Here is a 17,167-nt window from a genome sequence, read left to right as displayed (position 1 = left end):
TAGTGTATTAGAGGGGTTTTTTATGTGGGGAGGAGAGGGAAAGAATAGAGTTTTCTCTCCCTCAAGGTCAGAACCAAGGGAGGAGGAGTTGATGTTGGTCTTGAACCAAGAGATAGAAGGAGGACTAGTCTTTTGTTTTCTCCCTTCTAATACTCTTTAGTTATGGCTCCTCACTAAGCATGCCTGTTCATTCCCCACCATTTGACTCCTTCTACATAGCAGGCTTCTTTTATCTGGAGAGAGAGGTCACTTCTCTCTCCACTCCTCAGTTGTAATTGCCCTTCCCTCAGTCTTGAATCAGTTAAGTTTGTCAATAAGTTTATTCTAACAACAGGGATAAAGGATAAGGTTGAATATCTGGTAAATTGGGGTTGGGAGGGAAGAGGGGAAAAAGGGATCCCTAGCTAGCTAAACTCTTCCCACCCAAAGTTAGGTAACCAGATTTGGTGGCCTGAGCTCCTGAGAGGTTCAGTGTTGAACCCTGGCTTTTGATCCTGCCCAGCAAGTGTCCCCAAGTTCAGGGTAAAGGGAAATTGGAATAAATCTTCTTGTGGGCTCCTTTTCTCTCCAATTCTCTGTCCACTCGCTGGTTTGGGAGGATGGTGATCAAGTTTAGGGAAAAGAAAGATTTCTGAGATTGGGATCCAGTCAGATATTGACCTTCTCCTCAGGAGGTGTCCAGTCAAGAGAGAGCAGACCAACTGACTCTTGGTTGTTGTTTTCCCAAGGTTCCAAATCTTCTCCACCCATCCCCCCTTGCTGCTGATGGAATCTTTGCATTTTCTCCAGGCTTTTCCATTTTTAAAAGTCTCTGGATTTGTCTCTCTCACACTAGTCTACCACAAGATTAGCTAGTACCGAAGTCAAGAGTTAATACACACTTTACAGAATAAGGATACGTTATTAGCCATATCTACTTAGGCTAATTCACAATATATGAGGTCAGCTTAGTTTTTAAAAAGTTGACCTCTGACAGCAGAAGTGAAATATAAAGCAAACTTTGTATAGTTACCAAATTAAACAGGAAGAAAGAAAGTGGTTAGAGACAAATTCAGAAAGGAGCCAGAGGGGCCCGGAAGTAGCACAGTGGACAGAATTCTGGGACTTGACTTCAAATCTGGCCTCAGATACTTTCTAGGTATGTGACCATGACCAAGTTACTTTAATTCTGTTTGCCTAGCCCTTGACCTTCTGGTTACCATGACAGAAAGAAAGGGTTTAGTTTTTTTAAAGGAACCAGCAAAAAAAAAATCCATGACCTCAGATACCTATACAGGAATGCGTAATGTACAGAAAATAAAAAAGGAAAATCTGACAATGCAATAAAGCAACTATCATAGATATCACTAAGAATTGGAAGAATGAGATGAATGATAGGAATGTCTTTTCATGAACATGCTATTTATGAGGAGTAAAATAGATAAAAGACAGAGCAGAGGAGCATTTTATATTTAGAACATAGATAAAGGAAATAGTATGTTTTGTTATTATTTGTTTTTTTTGTATTTGTATTTTTTGTTTTATTTATTATTGTATTATTTGTTATTATTTGTTATTATATAGTATGCAAACAAATAGTATTGTTTGCAGATTAGTACAGAAGGGGAAATAAAAGCAATACTGTCAATAGACTTTGCTGTAGACCACTTGGACATAAGGAAGAACTATATGAGATGCTCAGGAAACATCATATATCTGACATAATGACATTTAGAGGAGATATATCTTTAACCAAAGTTTTACTTGCCTTTGTGAAAATTTCAAGGAAACTAGGTGGCACCATGGATAGAGAGCTGGGTTCATCTTCCTAAGTTCAAGTCTGACCTCAAATATTAGCTGTGAGACTCTGGACAATCCCGTTTGCCTTAGTTTCCTTATCTATAAAAAGTGAGCTGGAAAAAGAAATGGCAAACCATTCCAGCTTCTTTAACAAGAAAACACTCAAATGGGATTACAAAGAATTGGACATCATTGAAAAATGACCAAATGACAGCTAAAAGTAATCATTTCATTTTTCAAAAAATGAATGAATAAACATGGGGAATCTGATTCTGGACCAAAAAGGAAGAATGGGTTGATAAGGTAGATATAAAAGGAACCTTGAGAAAGTCTTATTCTTGGCATTCATGTTAGAAATGGCAAGGAGGGGAAGCTGGGTAGCACGGTGGATAGAACACCAGGCCTGGAGTTGGGAGGACCTTGGTTCAAATTTGGCCTCAAACACTTCCTAGCTATGTGACCCAGGGCAAGCCACTTAGCTTCAATTGTCTAGCCTTACCACTCTTCTGTCTTAGAATCTATACTTAGTATTGTTTTGATTCTAAGACAGAAGGTAATTGTTTAAAAAATAGAAAAAATAAATGATGAGATCAAAGAAGACTGATGAAGAGAAGGGCATCTCTGACCTTAATTCCAACTTTGGAGAGAATATTTCAAAGGATTCGGTGGAAAATTAGATTAGATCCCATGTTCGAATATTCTACAGAAATAACATAACTAATAAAAAAAATAAGAAGCTCTCAAGAATGGAATTCTGAAAAGTGAAGTAGAAGGAAATCCATTGAGAAAGAAAAGGGAAAGCTGTCTAAGATATTGATTCACAGGGAGCTCAATCAACAACTTAGATTTTTAGAAGACATATATATTTGTTTCTGTAGATATTCCATGACAAATCTTGACGTTGCATCCAGAAGGAACAGGCAGATTTTCCACACACCCCTTTCCTTGCTGATGTTCTAAAATCTGTTGTTTAACAATTTGAATGCTAAGCAGGACATCAAAAGTATCTTTGAACTCCTGAAAGAGTCTTTCCATCTGATCCAAAAGGAGAATATTTTCAGTGAAGTAGAAGACAGCACAATTGATGTCCATGGGAGGAATACTACAAAAAACACCTTTGTCCAGGTCCAGAGGAATCTCTGGGGAAGGGGAGGGGAGGTAATAATACAGAAATTAGAATTCATATTTGGTCAGAGTTTTATAGATTACTGAATGTTTTCCTCACAATGTGACCCCGAGATTAACCATTTTCTTGGTAAGGAACATTGCCATGCACTCTGCATACCCAGGGAAGGAGACTAGGGGAGCTTCATGACCAGAGACAAAGCCTACTGTCTGTATCGGAAGTTTGTATTCTTCAGAATAAAGAGGCATCCTAAAATGGCCAGTTTCTCAAGAGATCCAAGCTTACTGTCTTTACTGGTCCATGTTCTCTGAAGCTTCCTCCTATGGGGCTAGCAGTAGCACAAGAGGCTTTGTCATGGTTGAGGAAAGGATGTCTTTTATTGGGAGTCAGACAATACCATCATATTCCACTTGTGCAAGACCAGCTTATGCTAGTGGATGGGCAAACAAGAGGTAAGAAAAGGAGAATGCTCAGATTAGGGAAAAGGCAGTTGAATCCAAAGCAGGAACAGAGCATTGGTGAATCCTAAAAGGCAAAGCCAGCCCAGGTTGTTGACAAATTTTCTTCAGAAAACAGAAATCCAAGAGGCCTCTTATATAAGCAGAAAATATATTGTAAAAATCCAAGTCCTAGGAGCAGCTAGGTGTTTCACTGACTAGAGAACCAGGCAGGGAGTCAGGAGGACCCAGGTTCAAATTTGGCCTCATATACCTCCTAGCTATGTGACTTGGCAAGTCACTTAACCACAGTTGTCTACCCCTTACTTTTTTTTTTGGCCTTGAAACTGATACTTAGTATTTTAATCAATTAATTATTTCAGTTATATATAGAATCCATTTTTGACAATCTTTCTGACATTTAAGGATTCAGATTTTCTCCCTCCCCAAGGAGGTATGTCATCTGATAATGTTATGGCAGGACTTTCATGCAATATATATTTCTGTGTAGCTCATGTTATGATAGAAGGCACATAGCACACACACAATAAAAATCTCATAAAGGAATTTAAGTGGAAGAGGGCATGCTTTGATCTGCACTCAGATTCCAACACGGATTCCTTCTTTGGCTGTGGGTAGCATTTCCTTCATGAGTCCCTTGTGGTCATATTGGAAAGTTGCTTGCTGATAATGATTTAGTCCTTCAACATCGACTATCATATAATATTTCTGTTACTGTACACATTGTGCTCTTGCTTCTTTTCACTTCACTTTCCAACTAATACTTAGTATTGTATTTTAAGCCAGAAGGTAAGGGCTTTAAGGAGAGAGAGAGACAGAGAGAGACAGAGAGAGAGAGAGACACACAGAGACAAAGAGAGACAGACAGAGAGACAGGCAGAGAGAGAGACAGACAGACACAGACAGACACACACACACACACAGAGACAGAGGGAGAAAGAAAGAAAGAAAGAAAGAAAGAAAGAAAGAAAGAAAGAAAGAAAGAAAGAAAGAAAGAAAGAAAGAAAGAAAGAAAGAAAGAAAGAAAGAAAGAAAGAAAGAAAGAAAGAAAGAAAGAAAGAAAGAAAGAAAGAAAGAAAGAAAGAAAGAAAGAAAGAAAGAAAGAAAGAAAGAAAGAAAGAAAGAAAGAAAGAAAGAAAGAAAGAAAGAAAGAAAGAAAGAAAGAAAGAAAGAAAGAAAGAAAGAAAGAAAGAAAGAAAGAAAGAAAGAAAGAAAGAAAGAAAGAAAGAAAGAAAGAGAAAGAAGAAAGGAAGGAAGGAAGGAAGGAAGGAAGGAAGGAAGGAAGGAAGGAAGGAAGGAAGGAAGGAAGGAAGGAAGGGAGGGAGGAAGGGAGGGAGGAAGGGAGGGAGGGAGGAAGAAAGAAAGAAAGAAAGAAAGCAAGCAAGAAAGAAAGAAAGAAAGAAAAGGAAATTTTGATATCTATATTGGATCAAACAATAAGACACAGAATGTGTCAGCAAGTTGACCAGTTGTCTCTACAGAGCCTTGGCCTTCTATGGCAGCTGATTGTTTTCCTTGACCCTGTTCTGTTCCAATACATGGTGTGATCCTGACCTAGCCATGCACCATCTTGATTCAGTCATACTAATAAAGATGTGGGCTTTGATGATTGTCACATGCTGTGTGGTATCCTAGTTATGTTTAAATGTTGGCTTATCCATCTTTGTTTATAAGCTCCTTGGTGGCAAAGGCTATGTTTTATTGCACCTTTGGATCACTAGTACCTTGTATCACGCCCAGAATGCAGTAATTTCTTAATTTACTGAGTTATTCAAATTTACTGAGTTATTCAAAATCTTAATCATAACAACACAAAGAAATAAGTGGACTTAGCTGGGTGATGCCTTCCCAGATATAAATGTACCATCCCTTATATAGAAATCTGTTCTTGTTTACTCATCAACAGCAGCACACATCCTTTAGGTTATTTTTCATGGAATGCAGATATATTTATGCCTGTCCAATCACATTCCCACACCTCCTCTTAACCAGCAGCAGGCATCTGTGAGACGATTAGCCAGAATTCGAGCCTGTGTCAATAGGACTGAAGTGATGAATTGACCTACAAAGGGACCAAACTTCATTAGCAGTGGATTCTTACCAAGGGAGCTAACAAATCAGCCCCTGTTCCTGAGAGCTAGGAAAACCCTTTTGACATAAGGCTTTCTTTCCCCCCTTACCTATTTCATTTGGTTTCCAACAGCTAGGGACAGAAGGTACTTTTGCAGAAGTCTGGTCTCCACTATGTACTTCATTAGCTGGTGACTAACCAGCCCCTGAGAAAATATCAGAATATATCAGTCACCTCTAACAATTCTCAGTGCATATCCTCCATTTCCTTTGTTATGCTATGAATATTCCTCATCTCTGCCAGTTTTAATAAGAAGCCTTTTCCTTGGTTTTTCTTTGTTCTTGTCATCTAATCTCCTAATGGAAGTTGCTAATTAAATTCCTATAGCCATTTTTTTTACAGTGTTTTGAATAGCAAAGTCTGTCAACTGCAGAAAGTGTATATTCTTATCAACACGCCTGTTGCCTGGAGGAGAGAAGTCCTCACTGACAGATGGCTGCCGACTGAGGCCCAGCAGGACTAACATCTGGAGCACCTGTCAGCAGAATGGCTGAAGAGGAAGGCCAGTTTGGGTTCGATAAATAGAATCCAGGTTGCCAGATATTTTCAATGAATCTCAAGCTGAACTTGGCAATTTTAAGCAATGTATTCTGGGAATATGCTTGTTTTCAGAAAGCCTTTGATGCTGTCTTATTTTAAAATCAGCCACATGGTATCCCTTTAAATTTTAGGAAAACCAAATTATAGACATAAAATTTTTTAGCTCAAAAAGACCTTAGAAACTCTCTAGTCTAACCCATTCATCTTGCATATGAGAAAACTGAGGCCCAGAGAGCTTATGAGGCTTGGAGAATGGCACACAGCTGTTTAGTGCCTATATCCTCTTTTCCCAGACATATTGCTTACTCACAAAAGAAAAGAGAAAGTCACACTTTTCTTGGCATGATTCCTTCACCATCTATGCATAAATTAGAAAAACAAGTTGCACTAAGTTTACTGGTTAGTATCTTTAGTAGTTATGAAAACTCTGCCTATCCTTTATGAGTATCGAGAACAAGTCTACACACTGCATTATGGATGTGAATACTGTACATTAAACTGTGGTTGTGATTACTCTCCTGTGACTGCAAAAAAGAGAAAGAAAGAAAAGGAAAGGAAAGAAAAAAAACACATCTGCCCAAGATTTCTTAGGTGAAAGTGGTTAATTATGGGTAAGGCCACCAGCCACCCTGAACCCCGAATAGGGACCTCATTAAGAGGAAGAGTGGTTTGTCGCTGGCCAAATACCTGCACCTGCCAGAGGCAATTAAGCATTCAGTTTATAGCCATAAGGGATTTGCAAGATGATTGCTCAGAAAAACATGGTGCTCAGCAACTTCAGGAAAAGACTTTCTCAATGATGGGAATGGGAGGGTGTAGGGAACGAGAATGGTACATGGGAACAGGAGCACTGAGCATAGAAGACACCTTACTCTCCCCTTTCATCACTTCCCTTCTTCCAATAAAGCATAGAGAGGCCACTAAGGAGATTGGGGGAGATAAATTGAGAAATGTGCAGAGAAGAAATAACGCCAAGTCCTAAGACTAGAAAAAGAGCTCATTGAAGGGGCTATCCCCTTCCTTTTCACCTGGGTGTGATTCAAAGCATCACAGAAAGATGTCAGTTGCCAAGTCATGTACATTCCAAAACTTTCTTCAGAATTTTTTCTCTTTGAAGATAGTAAAGTTACTTGGTTTTAATGAATTTCTGATTAATTGAAATTAATTCAGGGGAGGGAGGGACCAGGAAGGAAAATACATATGAATGCTAATATTCTTCATTCAGCAAATATTTAGTGAACTGATATATTGTATGTGCAAAGTACGGGAATAAGGGGTGGATTTGGAGTGAGAGGAATTGGGTTCAATTTTTTGCTTTGATACTCTCTAAAACCACTGTGATCTTGACCAAGTCCTGAGCAGGACCTTTTTGGTTTTCATTTTTTTCTTATCAGCAAAATCAAGGAGTCGAATCAGTTAACTTTAGTTTTTAATTGAAATTTTTTATTTAATTAACTAATTTAGAATATATTTCCATGGTTATAAGATTCATGTTCTTTCCCTCCCCTCCTCCCCCCCACCTTATAGCCAACATGCAATTCCCCTGGGTTTTACATGTGTCATTGGTCAAGACCCATTTCCATATTATTGATAATTGCACTAGGGTGATCTTTAGCGTCTATATTCCCAATCATATTGAATCATATAACTTTTAATGTCAATTCTGCCTCTAAATGCATGAGCATATTATGACTAGATGACCTCTGAGGTCCAGTCATACTATAAATCTATGATCCTGTGATACCTGGGGGATTATAATATGAATAATTCACTTCTAGGCCTTAGGAAATTTTGTGCTGGCTTGAATAAAAGAAAATTCAGGCCAAAAATCACTTCCCAGAGACCTTCTTTCAATTTATTCTGCATCATCATCCTCACAATCTTCATTATCACTCTTGTCATTGTCATCACCATCATCTCCCCCAAACAGTCTGCAATCTCCATGAAGTTAGTGACCATTTATCATCTAAATTTTGTATATCCCTAGAGTCTAGTATAGTATGCTATATACAAGAGGTACTTAATACATGTTTATTTACTTGAAATGACAATTACATATACAAAATTCCTTACAATTATAATTGCAAGGTCAATGGTAGAAGTATGACTATCTTCATTTTACAAATGAGAAAATGGGCTCAGAGAAGGTAAATGACTTGTTAAAGACCAAATGTTGTAGCTAGACCTTGAATCCATGTTATCTGACTCATTTCAAAACTTTTTTCACTCTATCAGATTGCCAATAAAAAGATCAAATATTAGTTTTAAAACAGCAGCATAAGCTAACATAATATAAAAAAAATGACAAATATCTTACTACCATGTACATTTCCCTAGAGGTAGGCATTTTTACATTCCCTTACCCTTCTCCTTAGAATGGAAGATACAAGTTCCTTAGGTATTCACAAAAAAATCAGAGACTACTGGGTCATGCAAGCAACAAGATGGAAGACCAGATATCTGATCCTCACAACCTCTCGAACATCTCCAAAACAGAAATGATGTGCCAAACCTTGAGAAACTTCAGCTGTCTACGTGGTGTAGGACACCCAGAATCAAAAGATGATTAAAAAACAAACGTACCAGAAAATCTCTCTGAACTGATGTTCACTAACACTGAGCTCACTGAGCATCCCTCACCCACCTCCCATGTTCAACAGCCTTGCATCAAGGTAAGGATTGGGGAAAGGAAACAAAAAACAAGAATTCAGTAGCCATTTTACAGTAAAGGAAATTATAAACACATTGTACTGGGATTGTAAAAACTAAAATCTTTTCATTAATTCTTAGAGTTCTATAATTGGCACCAGTATAGAAGATGAATAGTGTTTAACTAGCTCTAACTCTCTGCCTTAGCATTTGTGTAGTCAAGTGATAACACTAATGTTTAGCCATGCAATGTGTACTTTGCATGTAATTACATATGTTCATGGATGTGCTTAACTGCTGCATGTTCAATAAACTCTGTTTTACTATTATTTTTTTCTCTTTAGTTTATGTTTAGTTGTTTTGTATTAGCATTATACATATATCATATAGTTTGCTAAATATGGTCAGTTCTGTTGTTAGCTATATGCACACAATCTGGCTATTTTGCATAGCCTACTGATGTTAGAATCCCCTAGATTTTGTTTGCTTTTATGCATATTTGTTTGAGCTATATAGCTCATGAATGTACTGCTGAAATATTTGCCTATAATATATCCTGCATGAAATTTTAGACCAGTAATCACTAAAGCAGCTTGTCAAGAGATGTTCTTCATTAAACAGTCTGTTACATAAATTGTTGATGCATATTTGCTGTGTCATTCTAAGGTAGTTACTTGGGAATCTGAACTAATCACCTTTGTTTTGTTAAATGCTGTTTTAATTTGCAGTTATACTGTATAATTTTAAGTGTCAAATATACCACATCTGATTTTGAAAGGGATTGCAAAATTTCATACTCCATGGAGGTATGTAGTGGGGTTTAGAAAATAGCCTGGCTTCCTGGATTTGTAATGCAGAGGGGAGAAGCATTTCTTCTTATCCCTAAGAATTATTTGAGATTATTCTGATTTTTGAGTTGATAGGCAGACTTGAGTGATACCCTAGAGTCTTGAAAGAGAAAAACAGAAAGACAGATAGACACAGACACAGAGAGAAACAGAGAGAGACAAGGAGACAGGGACAGGTACACACATAGATACAGGACAGAGAAACAGAGAGACTGAGAAAAAGAGAGCAAGATAGATAGAAAGAGATAGGGACTGTAAAAGTTGAGCAATAGCAGAAATAATGAGGAGAGAATGCCCTCCAGCCTTGCCTGGTATTTAATGTCTGCTGGAAAGATTCAGTGGCATAGGAGCAAGAGGAAAATGAAAAAACAAAAAACAAAAAATGAAAAGTAGAAACTAAAGGAAAAAAGTAAAAGGAGGGCTAAGATGTGACAGAGAAAGGAAAGATCGAAGAGGGTTGTGGTGCTCCTCCAAGTATCTTGAAATAGAAGACTTAGTCTAAAGCTTCTAGTTATACTCACCTCTTAAAAAACTGAAATTCCAAAAACAGTACTTTTCCCTCAACTTCCCATCCACATTCCTGTCCAATAACAAATAACTGTCATATATCTGCTCATTTCTTTAATCTAAATGCTTTTTGTATCCTGATTTTTGGCCAGGAGTTAGCTAGACACACATACACACATGAACCCACCTATTAAATTAAGGAAAAGAGACAAACCTCTCACTGTCAGGATTTTTCCTCACAGCTTTGAGTTATTATGGTTATATTAAATAGTTTTTAAACTCTCATATATATTCCATAAAAGCAAGAAAATACATGGACCTTAGTCAAAAATGGAGCTAATTTTGTAACAGAGTATGCATACTTAAGGAGGTAGAAATGTGGGAAAAAGTAGAAAGAAGGGAAGTACCTGGAGAAAAGATCACACCTAAATCACTTCCCAGGAGGGAGGGAGGAAAGGCCTGGGAAGGATTCAGTTCTGTAACTTGGGGGAGGATCAAGAAAGGTTGCCTATCAGACAGTTATCTCTGCTCTCCATTGCACTAACCACTCATGTACCTGAAATGCATGGTATAGTCAAAAGAGTTACAAATCTAGAATCACAGGACTTGGGCTTGAATTTCTTGCCTGCTATTTATCATTTGGGTGACCTGGGCTAATTCACTTAATCTCTCAGGTCCTCAGTTTCTTCATCTACAAAATGAGGAGGTTGGACTAGATGACCTCTTAAGTCCCTACCAGCTTCTCTTTCATTCTACAAATGACAAAATATCCAAATCACGCTGTATCTGGGACTCCAGAGGGAAAAGGTAAAAGAAGTAAATTCTTTGGCACTAACAATACTGTAATATTTATACCTAAACATCACCCTACTTTTTCTACTGGAACAAGATTACCACAAAGGGTAGTATATGGCTCTGGTCATTCACGTTTGCCATCTGTTATAGGGCTGTTACTATGCTTTTTGTATTTCTTCCCAATTTCTTTTGAAAATAGCTATTCTTTACCTTCTAAGTTCTTATTCAATAAGAGAATATTAGCATTTCCATATAAGAAGGGTGGAGCAGTGTTTCTATTATACAAAGGTGGTACCTTGATACCTCCATAGTTGGCAAATTGCCACAGTAAAACGGAACCATCACTTTATTTCAGAAAGTCAGAATAGACAGAAGATTTGGAAATACTTTGCTGGAAATTGTTCTCTGCTGGCTACCTTGCAATTGAAGACAAAAGCTTTCCAAAGGCTATGCCACCAAGGATTTCAGTTCATAGAATCTGTAAGGAAATGATATCGAGACCTTTAGTTTGGCATCTGGTAAACCAAGGAGTGGGACAATCCTGCTTCAAAGCCTGGGCATCGTTTTAGTTGGGATCTGAATTGGTAAAGAATGGTGTGGCTCTTTTGACTTGGGTACAAGGTTTGCCTTGATTAGGAAAGATGGGTGCCAGTGAATATCTGTTATGTAACACATACTCTGAAGCAGTTGTAAAGTCATTCAGACAATGAGAAAACTTGGGAAGTGTCCCAACTCATGAATATTGCAGATACCCTATTTTCTTCACCTTCAGCTGAATCTGATACTTTTGAATAGACTATGAGGTGTTCAGTCCTTTATCTAAGCCAGTGCCGCTAAACTGAAAGAAAACTTGAATGGACTAGGAGAGTCATTCAAAAAATGCTTTTATTTCGTTTCAGAAACAGTTTCTTTGTTTTGATGTTCTCAGAACATCATCTATTTGAAGTCTGGCTCCACCAGAGTTTTTATCTCCAAAGCAAGAAAAATACGGTAATTTAAAATAAATAAGCAAAACAGATTTTACACCACTTCCAAGATATGTGAATGTTTTGAACATGGGTGGGGCCCATATTACAGTTTGAAAGTAAGCATTTAGAAAATACATCGGTGTCTTTTTCTTTGTCCTTTATGAAAACATATTCACATCTATCCAATTAAATTAACATATATTATCACAGTGTGTCATTCTCCTGTTTCCTGGGCTTGGCTTATCACCCACTATTCTTTTTTTTGCTCTTGACTGACTTTGTGAAAACAAAACAACATTATTCACACCAATAAGTGTAACAGACACAATAGGAAAAACATTGGAAGCTCCTTCTTTGTACTTATCTGGGATAACCTCTCACTCTTGGCTTTTCCTTTCTTCTTCTCTCAGGAGTCACATCTCTGAGAAGGAGCTGTATTAAACCATGTTCCATTAGGGTACACCTGACACACCTGTTCTCTTCACTCTCACTTGGTAATCTAAGGGAATTTAGCAACTGAGCCCAATTTCCCTCTTGTCTTTATCTTGCAGCTGAAAAGAATGTACCTTGTTTTAGAACTACTTAATTCACCTTGCTTCTCTAATGTATACATGGTTAAAAAGGTAAGAAGTTTAAGCCAACAGGGCTTCCTGGTACTTTTTTTTTCTCCTTCAATTTAAAACATCAATTGAAGTCACTAAAGCATCAAAGATTTTGGCTAGGCACAAAAAAAGAGGTGTTTTTTTTTTCTTAAATAAGATTAGGGATCATTTTAGTTGCATACATTCCCATGCACACTTAACCTGTATAAATAACACCCTGATAAATTCTAGTGAGAACTACAGATTGAAATTGTCTGGAGAAGAGAAAGAAAAAAAAAGAAACTCAAACTTCCCTGGTCCAGTTTGGAAGTGATGCCAGGAAAGTATAATCTTCTGGAAAGATCTCTTCTGGTTTTGAATCCCATTTGTCAACCAATAAAGTGACTTTAAAAAGCATTAGTTATCTCATATATCATTTCTATTGTATCATATTTTCTCACAAGTGTTATAGACTTGAGAAATGTCTTTTTAAAATGTTGACTTGAAATGGACTAAAAATTTGAAGACATTTTTCACTACCCAAGTTTTAGAAACTATCATAGTGCGCAGTGCTTTGCACATCACAGACAGTAAATGTTTTTTCAAAGAAAATGAATGAAATTCCTATGACCTAATCTACTTCTGGCCATTTAGTCATTAATTAAAGGATATTTCTTGCTCAATGGATTGAGGCCTACAGATGGGAAGTACTAGGTTCAAATCTGGCCTCAGACACTTCCTAGCTGTGTGACCCTGGGCAAGTCACTTAACCTCCATTGCCTAGCCCTTACCTCTCTTCTGTCTTGGAACCAATACACAGTATTGATTCCAAGATGGAAGGTAAGGGTTTTAAAAAATAAGTTTAAATTAAAAAAAAAAAGAATATTCCTTGACTTTCCACTATGTGTTAGGCTAAGTTCTGTATCACCTCTATGAGCTTCTCAAAAGTTAAGTGGAATTTTAGTAAGTAATTTTATCATGTCAATTAGGTTTTATGTGTCAAAATCACAAGTCAAGCTTTAACTCTTCTAGGGATCTTGATATAATTTTGTAATTTACATATCTAGGAATTACCCAACTGTTTATCTTATTTGCTACATTGGTTTGTACAGTACTTAAGCACATGATAGTGCATATCCTTTTATTTCAATTAAAATTGATAATGGTTTATCAAAATTTGATGACTTATTGAAAGGACATGGCAGTTTGCAATCTGCTTTAATGAAGGAAATAGTCACAGTGATAAGATCACAAATCCATGGAAGTTTGGAAATAAAGATTTATTAAACAACTACTGCATTCAAGATATCATGACAGGAACTGGAAGCACAAAAATAGGGATGACACATTTGCAGATATGATAAGGAATATATACAAGACAGAGTGTATATACAAAGGGGATGTTCAATTCAACAAACATTGATTAAGCATATATGTAAGGCACTGTAGTAGGTGCTGGGGAAAACATGATAGAGATGACAGATACAGATCTGACAAGGGATTTATAATCTAGTAAGGAGAAAACATGCATCCAAATATACAAATAACTAATTCAAGGGAGAGGATAAGTACAAAGGAGCTCTTCTATTCAAAAGAGATTAAGTAACTATTATGTATAAGATATTATCTCCAGCATTAATACAAAAGCAGAAAATGAAATATCTTCTCCCCTCAAGGAGCTTTGCTCCACTGGACTGGCAAAGTGCTATGAGAAATTTGAGCAGGAAAAAAAGAGTGAAAATATTTGGGGATACTTTTGTAGAGCAGGTAGCACTTGATTTGAGCCTAAACCTTTTTACTATGTGGAGTTCCAAAATTTATTTTTCCCTCCTTTCCTTCCTTAACCATTTATAAAGCAATCAATATGATATTAATTATATATATGTATATATATATATAACCATGCAAAACATATTTCTGTATTAGCCATGTTGTCAAAAAGGAAAAAAAAAAGAAAAAGAAAAACCAACCATAAAGTAAAAAAAGTATGCTTCAATCTGCATTCAGGGTTCATCAGCTCTCTCTCTGGAGATAGGTAGCATTTTTCATCATGAGTCCTTTGGAATTTTTTTGAATTATTGTCTTCATCAGAACAGCTAAGTCATTCACAGTTGGTCATCCTTATAATGATTATTGTTCTTATGTACAATGTTCTCTTGGTTCTGCTTAATTCACTTTGTATCAGTTCATGTAAGCCAGGTTTTTCTGGAACTATCCTATTCATCATTTCATATATAGTATGCAATATATATGTATGTGTATAAAATGTGCACATGTTTATATATTATTTCCAAATTTCCATGGATTTCTGATCTCATCATTGTGGCTATTTCCTTCATTTAAAATATGTATATATAGCACATATCCATCACAATCAGATACATTAACTTGTTCAATCATTCCCCAATTGATGAGCATCCCCTCAATTTCCAGTCCTCTGTTTTCACAAAAAGAGTATAAATATTTTATATTATAATATTATGAACATAATATTAAAATATTTTAGTAAATATTATATAGCTGTTATAAATATTTTTGTATTTTGGAGTCCTTTTTTTTCCTTTGATCACTTTGGGAGACAAACCTAGTAGTAGTATTTCTGGGTCAAAGGGTACAACCCATTGGGCCTAGTTCTAAATTGTTCTCCAGAATGGTTGGACCAGTTCACATGAGCTCCACTAACAGGGCATTAGTGCCCTTATTATCCCGCGTTCCTTCCAACATTTGGCATTTTCCTTTTCTGTCATCTTAACCAGTCTAGTAGGTGTGAGGTGATACCTCAAAGTTGTTTTAATTTGCAAGGAAGGGAGAAATTCCAATAGACAGATGGAAGATAAGTCTGTTCTGTACACGAATAGTGTGACCAGAAACACTGAGATGAGAGGGCAGAAGTAGAATGGGGTGATGGAGTGTGATGTAGTTTGGGCAGAAGATAAAGTATATAAAGAAACTGAGCTCCATTAATTCTTTACTAACTATATTCTAATGCCTGCTATGCTCTGTATATACTCTATTGGAATGACTATAATTGGGGCAGGGAAAATAGGGTTTTTATCACTCAAATTTAGAAGGCACATAAATTTAAAATGAATAATAATGTTTTTTTGAACTTGTGCATGTAAAAGCTTTGTTACGTTTATATTTTGTCAATAACTTTATTCCATTATCAGTAGAAACAATAAAACACATAGTTGACAAAATTAATTAAACTATTGAGCTACCAGATTAAACTAGGACAAGACTGCATACCAGCTAAACTCCTCTCCATTTTAGCTTGCCTTACTCTTTCCTCACATATAAGTGCCCCTTGCAGTGACCTCACAATAACATGGAATAGCTGTTTGGCCTCTCTGAGACGTATCTTGTGATCCCAGTATAGGGCTTATATTGAGACATTTCCCACTATAGGAAGCTGATGTCTCAAGGCATCTCCCCCTCCAAGACACGTTCAGGGGTCTTCCTACTCAACAGAATTTATATTAATTACTTCTAGTCAACATTAGAAGTTTCATATAAAAATTATAAAATTTATTTCAGCCATGTTCCTTATTTCTTGTCTCAGATGCCAAAATTGTTAGTGATGATTGCATTTTTGAGTGACCAATAAATCCTTCTTGTTTGCTCTGTAAAACCCCAGGGCTATTCTGGCTCTCCTTCCTTATCCTTGCATTATATATATATATGTATATATATATATTTATATATATAAATTTTTTTTACCTCTTTAACAAATCTGCTTTGTTGAACTAATCAGTTGCCTTGCCTTCTATTGTTACTCAACACTGAATATTCAGGGAATCATATACCACACACCCAGTTTTCAGTAAACGCCATCTATTTTTCTAGCTCCTTAGCTTCATGGGTAGATTGCTTATTAATATTTCATAACATCAGTTTCTCTGCCAGAGAAAATTAGACCTTATGATTACTCAATGTCTAAGACCTCTTTGCCAATTTCAGTTGGGACATTTTGGTTCAGTTTCTACCCTCTGCCAGCACTCAACCTATAATTCATAGAGTGATGGGCAAGGCCTGTGCTTTAACTCCCCAAACAACATAAAGATAAATTATCTCATAATTATTTTCAGTTACAGAGAATCAATTTTATTTCATTCTTGTTCTAAACTGCAATGTTGGCTCGTAGTTGGTTGTACCTGTGGTGACTCGAGAACTAAAGCTGACTGAGTATTGGGAGATTGAACATTTATACAATTATGCTAAAACATTAAATCTTCGTACCTTTGAGATGAAGGTTCTGTTGGTTTTTTTTTTTTCAAATCTTGGTCTTTTCAAGGTAAAAAAAATACTGCATTAAGATAAAGGCCTTGGAGGAGATGCAAAATCTATTGCCTTTGCCTTTGTTAAAACATATAATAGAACTGAGAAGGGAGTTTTGTCAGTCCTTGTCTTTTTCATTTTCAATAGAATAAACAAACATACAAATACGCTGATCCACTTTCTTTACTAGAGGAGAATAAGCTATATGAAAATAACAGGTCCATATCCTAAAACCTTAATTTAAAGTGTTCTTTTGGGTATGGGTTTTTTTCTGAAACCTCTTTGGCAAAAAAAGAGAAAAAAAATTGAAAACTCTAATTAGATTTACAAATAGGATATAGAACTCCTCTATGTTATTAAAAAACAAAACAAAGAAACCCCAAAAAGCTCAGCCCACGGCCTCTCCAGTCAAGTCGACAGACATTAGAGCACATTAGCACTATCATTCCTATGTCTATAAATATCCATAAAGTATGAGATTTGGTATTCATTTGAGCACAAAAGAAA

This window comes from Monodelphis domestica, chromosome 1, assembly GCF_027887165.1.
Source record: "Monodelphis domestica isolate mMonDom1 chromosome 1, mMonDom1.pri, whole genome shotgun sequence".
Lineage (NCBI taxonomy): Eukaryota > Metazoa > Chordata > Mammalia > Didelphimorphia > Didelphidae > Monodelphis > Monodelphis domestica.
This window is presented reverse-complemented; position numbering follows the sequence as displayed.